Consider the following 6,000-nt stretch of genomic DNA (forward strand, 5'->3'; position numbering starts at 1 on the left):
TGTCCAGATAATAATAATAATTTATTATTTGTAACCCGCCCATCTGACTGGGTTGCCCAGCCACTCTAGGCGGCTGCCAATATATGTAAAAACATAATCAAACAGTAAGGTAAAGGTAAAGGAACCCCTGGCAGTTAAGTCCAGTCGCTGACGACTCTGGGGTTGCGGCGCTCATCTCGCTTTACTGGCCAAGGGAGCCGGCTTTTGTCCACAGACAAAGCTGCTTCTGGTGAACCAGAGCAGCGCACAGAAACACCGTTTACCTTCCCACCGGAGTGGTACCTATTTATCTACTTGCACTTGGATGTGTTTTCGAACTGCTAGGTTGGCAGGAGCAGGGACCGAGCAACGGGAGCTCACCCCGTCGCGGGGATTTGAATCTCCAACCTTCTGACCGGCAAGCCGAAGAGGCTCTGTGGTTTAGACCACAGCGCCACCCACGTCCCTAATCGAACAGTAAGCATTTGTATAATAATACAGTGGTACCTTGGGTTACAAACACTTCGGGTTACAGACTCTGCTAACCCAGAAGTAGTACCTCGGGTTAAGAACTTTGCTCCAGGATGAGAACAGAAATTGCGCACCAGCGGCACGGCAGCAGCAGGAGGCCCCATTAGCTAAAGTGGTGCTTCAGGTTAAGAACGGTTTCAGGTTAAGAATGGACTTCCGGAATGAATTAAGTTCGTAACCAGAGGTATCACTGTAGACAAATCCAGTCTTCACCACCGGATGCTCCTTTGTGTTTTTATGACCAGAGAATTATTCCTCTTTTGTCAACAGTGGAGGCACTTTCATTACAATGTTAGATTCACACCGTCTCCCCCTGGAAACCTGGAAAAATGCCTGCTTGTTTTTTGCAGTTCTGGCATATGTTCTCAGGTAGAAAATACAAGGATTTCAGCGCAACACTGAATTCCACCCCGGTGTCGAAATGGACTTCCCCCAGTGTTTGCATTTTAATAATTGCATGTATTAAATAGTCCCATGGTTGTGATATAATTACTATTTACATCAATGGCAGGGGCTCCCAAACTGCTCCACAGACCCTTAGTGGTCCACAGTCTTCATTCATGTGGTCCATGGTGTGTCTATGCAGCAGCATAGTGCATTAAATATTTGAACTGATGTTTAATTGTATTGCTTCTTTTATTTCTTATATTGTATGTTATTTTTTGTTGTCTTTTGCACTGTAGTCTATGGAATCTAAACTATCACACTAAAATGCAATATAAGAAATAAAAGAAGCAATTAAAAAAACCTAGCATGGCTTATTACTGTTGCTACTACAGGCAGAAAAATCATCCTGTGGTCCACAAGGATCTTCAGCAATTTTCAAGGGGTCAGTGAGCAGGTGGCCGGGCAGCACTGCTCTAGGGCCAATGTATTTCAGATTCACGTACACCTTAAGAAGGAAGGTGCAACCTCACTTCCCCAGTATCACTGCTCAAAATTATATATGCCTTATTTGATATGTGGGCAGAAAGTTCAGAAAGACTGCCAGGTTGAATGTGGAAGCGGCTAGTTTGATACACCCTGTGGGCATTCCGGATTATAAATAGCCATGGCGAGATTGGGAATCTAGATTTCAGGCATGTGCCAGAGGATGGGTTTCACTTGCTCTCTGCCAGAAAATCAATGAGTGAGAAAAATGTGGCCAGGGCTGGCGCCTGGTCTCATCAGAGGGATGGGGCCAGCATTTTCAACCTCTTAAATGGAGGAATCACTAATAACATTTTAGCTTCATTCATTGGCCTCTCCATCCAACCCAGAGGCTTTCCTAATACTGCCCTAGTTCTCGGAGAACAAGGTGACAGCTCTGGTCACATGGTGGCTGACAAGAAAGAGGTGGCTGCTGGTTTTAGTGATACAGGAGATACAGGTCTGAGGCAAAGCCTGGTGGCTCAGCATAGGCAGGTGTTCCGCTTCACAACACCTCCATGTCTTCTTGCTTCTCTCCAATAATTTAAATATTTTAAAATAATTTTTAATAATTTTAATAGTTTTAAATAATTTTAAAAGCTGTTCTAGGAAATGCATTTCAAAATTTGCATCAAACTTGTACTCTTGTAATAATCCAGTGCTTCCAATAAGCATCATTGGGGGGGGGGGGGTGGCATGTCCTAGAGCCACAAGGAAAGCACACTATTCCAACCAGCTGAGGGCAGACTTTCTCTCCCTTTGGCATGATATGGGCAGTGCCCCTTGCTGCATGTACAGTACAGTCAGTGGGCAGTGGAGCAGGGGAAGGCAGAGGAAAGAGGGAACATTGCCACTTCCAGAGTTCTATGGCACTTGCATAGGAATCGCCGTGTGCAGTTCACGTGTGCATGCTAGACATTTTGCCATTTTCGCCACGGGGCACAAAAGTGCTCTCTTCACAGGGCGCCATCGACGGAATCCTGTTAGGGCATCTTTCCAGGGATGCTTTCCCCCCTGGCTTCTGCTGACTCAGGTGGGATTGGCTTTGCATCTGACAGTATAGTTTGCATGGGATTACAGCTGTTACCACCTCTGCGCATAGCTCGGCACCCTGCCTGGCAGGGAAAGCTACACCATGATTGATTAGCATGTCGGGCCCAAAATAATAACCTGCTGATTGCATCACTTCTGAACATGAGGTGTTTGTCATGCCACCTTTAGTAGGTCACCTTCGATCCCGGGCGGGGAGCAAGTGTGTCTTGGGATCTATAGAGATATTTCACCCCATATCTCAGAAGCAGGAACTGGAAGCAGCAATAACCCTCCTCCTTTTTCTGAAGGACCAACATCTATTGTTTTAAAAACATGGAGGGAAATGGTGGTTCCTTAAGCTCTTCGGGAAGAGTGGTTGAAAGGCAATAATTCGATGAGGATCGAAACAAACCAGTTGGAAAGGTGGTGGTTTTTCTACGTTTCAAATAGGGATGTTGCGTCAATCATTTCCCAGTACAGTGGTACCTCGGGTTACAGACGCTTCAGGTTACAGACTCCGCTAACCCAGAAATAGTACGTCGGGTTAAGAACTTTGCTTCAGGATGAGAACAGAAATTGTGCGGCGGCAGCGGGAGGCCCCATTAGCTAAAGTGGTGCTCCAAGTTAAGAACAGTTTCAGGTTAAGAACGGATCTCCAGAATGAATTAAGTTCTTAACCAGAGGTACCACTGTATCGCCTTCTGCACTTCTGTTGTGCAGTTGTGAAATACAATGGTACCTTGGTTTACAACCATAATCCATTCCGGAGGTCCGTTTGTAAACCAAAACAGGTTGTAACCCAAGGCGCCAATGGGGCCTTCCAAAAAAAATTGTTTGTAATAAAAAATAGGGGGCTTATAATCCAAAAAAAGGTTGCAAACCAGAACACGCACTTCCGGGTTTGTCGTGTTTGTAATCTCAAACTTATGCAAACCAAGATGTATGCAAACCAAGGTACCACTGTATCATGTTTTGAACTGCAGGAGATTTTCTTTTCATATGTGTCAGGGGCTCAGGAGCAGAGGCACAGGGGAGAGAGGAAATGGAGAGCGAAGGGGAAGAATCTGAGGGCAGCGTAGGGGAAGATGACAGTGGCCCGAGAGATTCCATGAGCTTCTCCAGCGAATCAGAAGATTCCCAGAGGGGGGCGCCGATGGCCAGGGCAAGGGGGGTCCCAGGGGGGACACACCAGAAGCAAGGGGCCAGCGGGGACTCCCAAAGCAGCAGCGGGAGATCAGGACCAGCTCCTCCACCAGAGCGTAGTGGGGGGGAAGAGTCCCATGTATCAGGGCCAGCTTCTCCTCCAGCAGGGAGAGAAGATGAATCAGGGCTGGCCACGCCTCCATCGCAGAGTGAGGGAACGGAGGGGAAGTCAGGTCCAGCTAGCCTCTCCGAAGGGGGAAGCAGTGACAGGAGCAGTGTAACGGTCAGGAGAAAGGTTGCCGGCTGGGCGCGCGCGCCAAGTTCAAATGTACAGGCGCGCGGCACAGCAGAAAACCAGGATTGGGAACCAGGTCCTAAAGCACGCCGGAGGCAGGGGGAAGACTCAGGGGACTCAGCGTCAGAAGAGTCTAGAAAGGGCAAGACCCCAGCGGACAGGCGGACCCAGAGGAGGAAAGAGCAAAGGAAGAGGTGGAGCAAGGCTAGAGTCTTAAACTGGTGTCTGGGGGGGAGGAGATTCAGACGGAGCTTCAGCGGTCTAGAGTTTAAGACGTAGAGCTGCGCGCCGCGGCTTTGAAATCGAAACTGCACTTCAATAAAGACTTTTATATATAACAACGGACTGGCGTTGGTCCTTTGTGAGCTGGGACCTCGGGCAGCTCTGACAATATGTATTCCAGTTCTTGTGAGAACAAGTGGGATCCCTCACCTTCTGACAGGATTGGTCTTCTTCAGGGTATCATTCCTTCCCATCCTTTCCTTTTGATTTTTGTTTTCCAACTAGCACCCAACATCCTGCAGAATGGAGGCGAGCAATTGGGTTAAACCACAGAGCCTAGGGCTTGCTGATCAGAAGGTTGGTGGTTTGAATCCCCGCAATGGGGTGAGCTCGGTCCCTGCTTGGTCCCTGCTCCTGCCAACCTAGCAGTTCGAAAGCATGTCAAAGTGCAAGTAGATAAATAGGTACCACTCCGGCGGGAAGGTAAATGGCGTTTCCGTGTGCTGCTCTGGTTCGCCAGAAGTGGCTTAGTCATGCTGGCCACATGACCCGGAAGCTGTATGCTGGCTCCCTCGGCCAGTAAAGTGAGATGAGCGCCGCAACCCCAGAGTCATCTGCGACTGGACCTAATGGTCAGGGGTCCCTTTACCTTAAAGGGGGGGGGGAATGAGGTCCCAGGTAATTGCCAAGTGGTCCACTTGACATCGATACCAAGAAAGGTATTAAACAGTTGGTGTGCTGGTCCCGAGGGTTAACCGTGCAGCGAGGTCCAAGTTCAGTCCAAGATCGAGGGTGCGGTTTGGAGGCTGTCCATCAAAGCTGAAGCGGGGTCCAAGGCAGGGAGTCGGGTGAGGTCAGGAACTCTGGCAGAAGAGCAGGACAGGGTGCAGGCAGGAACAGGCTACCAACAACATTGCTCCCGCAACCTGGGACTGGCTGGCTTTTATCTGCCCCGAGGCATAGGGCGGCCCCAGTCCGCAGGTGACTCGCCTCTCCTGGCCTCTCCTGCGAGAACTTAGTTCCCTCCGCCTCTCTGCCCTGAGCCTCTGCAGCTCAGGAGAGGCTGGAGGGTTACCGGACCCAGAGGCAACCTCGGCTTCCCCTGATGGGGCTGAGAGTGGAGCACCTGCAGGCAATGGGTCCTCCATCACCTCTGGAGCCAGAGCAGACTCAGCTGGTGCCTGCACCTGAGGATCCAGCACAGGTGAGGACCCTTCAGGCTCAAGCTCCAGCCCTGGCTCAGCTGGTTCTGGAGGCGGGGACTCCTGTGCAGGCTGGGATTCCTCAGGTTCAGGCTCCGAGTCCGAATCCCAGGCCATCACAGTTGGTCTGTGAGCACTTACAAAAGGATGCTGTGATTATGAAGAGTCAGCATGGGTTTCCTAGAAACGTGCCATATATATTTTTTAATATAGAGTTACAAGTTTGGTGGATCAGGGGAATGTTCTGGATGTAATGTATCTTGATTTCAGTAAGGCTTTCAACAAAGTCCCCCGTGATATTCTTGCAGAGAAGTGGGTAAAATATGGGCTAGGCAATGTTGCTGTTAGGTGGATTAGTAGCAAAGAATGCTCACCAATGTTTCCTTGTCCTCCTGGGAAAAAGTGACAGGTTGGGTGCTGCAAGGTTCTGTCCTGAGCCCAGTGTGTTGTTCAACATCTCTATAAAAAATGTGGATGAAGGACTAAAGCGGCTGCTAATCAAATTGGCAGATGGCACCAAACTGGAAGGGGTAGCTAATACCTCAGAAGATAGCATCAGGGTTCAAGAATCGCTTAACAGATTGGAGAACTGGGCCAAAACTTACAAAATACATTTCAGTAGGGACGAATGTAAGGTTCTGCACTTTGGCAGGAATAACCAGATGTGCAAATATAGGTCGGGGGACA

Source organism: Podarcis cretensis (genome assembly GCF_951804945.1).
Source record: "Podarcis cretensis genome assembly, chromosome: 2".
Taxonomy (NCBI): Eukaryota; Metazoa; Chordata; class Lepidosauria; order Squamata; family Lacertidae; genus Podarcis; species Podarcis cretensis.